Genomic DNA, 4,028 nt, shown 5'->3' with positions numbered 1-4,028 from the left:
CTAAAATTAAAGTTTTTTTGCTGATCACCACTAGCTCAGTGTAGAAATTGAGTGTTGTCTTAGTCTGGGGATGGAACTGTCAGAGCAGACTCTTCCTGAAGGGAGCGGTTGGCATTGTGCTTACATCAGCACGTTTCCACCCGCTCGTTTTCGTGGGTATGGGAGGGGCTGCTGCAGAGAGCGCAGGTTTTAGAGCAGGGGTCCCCAACTGGCGGACCGCGGTCCGGGTCCGGACCCCGAGACCCTTTTATCCGGACCGCCAAGCATTTTTAATAAAAAGTACGATTTTTCATTCATCTTTACACGGCGATTTTTGAACAGGCGCGCGCGAGGACAGCTATATTCAGACCGGGGTCCTTCAACCGGCAAAAGCTCAAAGCGGTGTGCTAAAGTTTACGTAGTTGGGACGTAAAGTTATCTGGAATGTGCGTGAACAATGGCTCTGTCTAAAATGAGAAAAGTGGACTGAAAATCGTGTCTTTGGAGATGAGTGGACCGAAGCTTTCGCTTTTATTTACCAGCAGTGAGTTCTACGAGGCCGGTTTGTATTATAAGCATGGAGTCAGCTGGTTTTGTTAAGAGCGCTGATATCAAGCGGCGCTACGAGACGAAACACAAAACTTCTGACACAAATTACCCGACAGAATGAGTGACATGGTCACGGAAAACATACGAATTGAAAGTACAGTGCGAGCGTACAACACACAGACGGTAACAGCACAACAACGAGCTCACGAGTGCTCACTACGAGTGGAATGGATTTGGGCAAGCACTAAAAAGTCACCGTGAAATGATTAAAGAGAGTATGGAGGCAAAGACAGAAACAATATTAGAAGGAAAAGAGGGACAGCAGCTTCAAGAAAAGGTTCGACAGATTCCCCTTTCGTCAACAAGAACCGAGCTGCGTTCCAGAGATGTGCAGGGCTATGGAGCCAAATTGGTGTCAATATTAGTTGAAAACCAATTAAAACAAATTTATAATAAAAAAAAAAAAGATGTTTGGCAAAAAACAAAAATTAAATGTCAGAAAATTATTTTCATTCTAAAATGAACTTAATTTTAACTTCAAATGTACAATTTTTAAGGTTTCAAAACTAAACATTTTTATTCCTTTTTTTTAAAGATTGAACTCTATTTTTTTTTTGTTAGTTTTCGAATATAAAAATTTCAGTTTCAAAACTTTTTGCCCTTTTGTGGTGGGGCTAACACGAAGGACCAAACCAAATGGATGAGAGTGGTAACATCAGTCCTGGTACATTCATTGACTCTGCTAGAACAGAGCTTTGGACACACGGTTTGTACGGGATAAAACTCTGATCTTTACATCCGTCTTGGGATAACTTCAGAATATGATAGAACAGACAGTCAGTGAAGACACTGGGCTTGAAGTTAGCACTCTCTTTAATTTTTGATGGGCCCTTTGTGTTAGCCCCGCCACAACAAGGCCAAAAGTTTTGAAACTGAAATTTTTATATTCGAAAAAGAAAAAAAAGAGTTTAAACTGGAAAAAATATTGAAACTGATTAAATCTAAAAAAGAAAACATTTGAAGTTGAAAATAATTAAGTTTATTTAAGAACAGTAAAAAATTTCTGACAATTTAACTTTTTTTGGCCAAACACCAATATTTTTTCAATTTGTTTTATTTGGGTTTGAAATAATATTGGCCCAAATTTATCTCCATACAGTTCCACCTCGACACCACCATTCAACGTGCCATCTACGTCTCTTTAAGTCTGTTTTATAGTTTACCTTTATGTTTATAATGTTTTTTGCACTTATGAAAGTTACTACTTTAGTGCTCAATATGTAGCATTATTTGCAACATACTTCTAAGGGTTGTAAAACAGAAAATTAACATTTGCACAAGAGAATTGATTAATTATGAATGCTTTTTGAGGTACATTCTTGTTACCTGTTGCACTTTAAGTGACAGACAGTAGAATGTTAAAGTTTGTGAAAGAAAGCAAGCAAGTTTATGTGCAATATTTTTTTTTAACTGTACAATGTATGTATGTATTTTTGTACAAAAAGGAATGAGAGAAATACTTGTTGAGATAATAAGCTGAAAGAGTTCTTTGCAAATGTAACTACACGTTGTAATTAAATAAAAGAACAGAAAAGTGAAATATTGACTGAATGTTTTTGCATGTTCGGACCCCGGTCTACCAAGCTGACAGAGTTACTGGACCTGTCGCCAAATTAGTTGGAGACCCCTGTTTTAGACGATTACTCAGAAATGCATGAACAGATCAAAATACCAGTTTGGGGTTCTTTAGTGAGGAATGAACAGTAAAATGTATTTAAAACCTCAAAAAGTAAAATTTTCAAGGTATGCCCCGTTTAAGCAAACTAAATACGTCCAGTCTGAATACAGATTAAGAAAAAAATAAGATAGAAGTATAGTATAAAAAAACCCCACCAATCATCGAAGGAATGAAAACATTTTCTTAGTCCCTATAGGTCTTCAAGAGCTCAAATCAACAAAAAATATTAATCTCTTTTTGCAAAAACGAACACCAAGAATTTAAAAAATAGCATTGTTTGCTGTAAATTTTTACAAATTAAGTCATTGTGACTTGTGCACTGAAAATGCAGAATTATGTCCTGTAAAAAAAAAAGTATTGGCATGAATTCACATCTTTGAATTTAAGTAACGCTGTCATGCTAAATGTGATCCGTGTAATACATGGACTCTTGGTGACACTGTTCTAGAAGAAAAGAAGAACCTCAGGCCAGATGGAATCCTTGAGACCTGGAGGGAGAGGAAGATTGAAGTATCTCACACTGACCAGTAACATTGCCATGCCACTATTGATCTTTTAATTGCTCTGAAGAGTCTGAAACCATGGTAACCACATCATGGATGAAATATGTTGACAGGATACATGACTGTAAATGTTGGCTCTGAATAGGGATGTCTTACAAGTGACGTGTTCAAGTATAAAAGTGTTTTATGAATGTTTTGGTGGATTTCCTTAGGTAATTGGTCATAAAAGGTTTAATAAATGAATGCAATTAGTGTAGCTTTATGCAGTGTGTACTTTCTACCCACATGTTCAGTTCAGTTTCAGTTGTGTGTTTATAAAATTACAACTGAGCTTGTTTTGGGGAGCCACAAAAATGATAAAACACAACATGCACTTCATATATTATGACCTCAATTGTAAAAATGCATTCAGTTCAGCATACATACTTTCAATAAAGCTGGAAGGTCTTTATAAAGAGTTTTAAAAGTTACCAGGAGATCTGATATGGGGGTCTTTTAACATGAATGAACTGCAATTTCTTTCAACAATTTACATCTTTTGATTTATTGTCAAAGCATTCCCAGTGGTCTTATAATTATGAATATTGTGTTTTGTCTTCTTGAACCACAACGATTTGAATAAAGACATACTCAGAAGTTCAATTTTAACTTTCATTTTCTTCACTTATGTCCACCATCACCATAACATGTCACAACAACATGTTAAATACAACAAAAACAAAACATTTTCATAGGATTTGTTCTTTAAAACTGTGTTTGGAGTAGTGTGGACCAGCCAAAGGCTTTTAGAACAGCTGTATTGCAAATAACATAGGTTTAGTTGTGAACTCACAATTGCATACACTGTTTCTCTAAAACATTCTCTGACTGGATGTTCTAAGCTGGAAATGTTGTAGATAATTTTTGAGATACTAGATACATGCTGGTTTATTTTATACGGATAGCTGAGGATCATCAGCATAACAATAGAAATGTGCTCATTGAATCTATATGAGAACTGGATTGAGTGAGTGTGACATCATTCTTGGAAATCCTCTTTCTTTCAGCTCCGAGAAAAAAGGAGTAAATTGAGTTGCAATTTTCTTTGAAATATGGATGCTATAAAAGAGGATTAGCAAAACATGTTAATAAAGGTATCAGAGCAAGAAGGGTTACTGAGTAATAGCTGTTTATTTCTCTATAAAAGTCCACTGGATTTTAACTTCTCGGGGTCCCTCAGACCAGTACTTAAATACAGTCAATGGCTGTGCTCCATAAAT

This window comes from Oryzias melastigma, linkage group LG9 (genome assembly GCF_002922805.2).
Source record: "Oryzias melastigma strain HK-1 linkage group LG9, ASM292280v2, whole genome shotgun sequence".
Classification (NCBI taxonomy): Eukaryota; Metazoa; Chordata; class Actinopteri; order Beloniformes; family Adrianichthyidae; genus Oryzias; species Oryzias melastigma.
The sequence above is the reverse complement of the archived record's forward strand: the minus strand, read 5'-3'. Positions refer to the sequence as shown.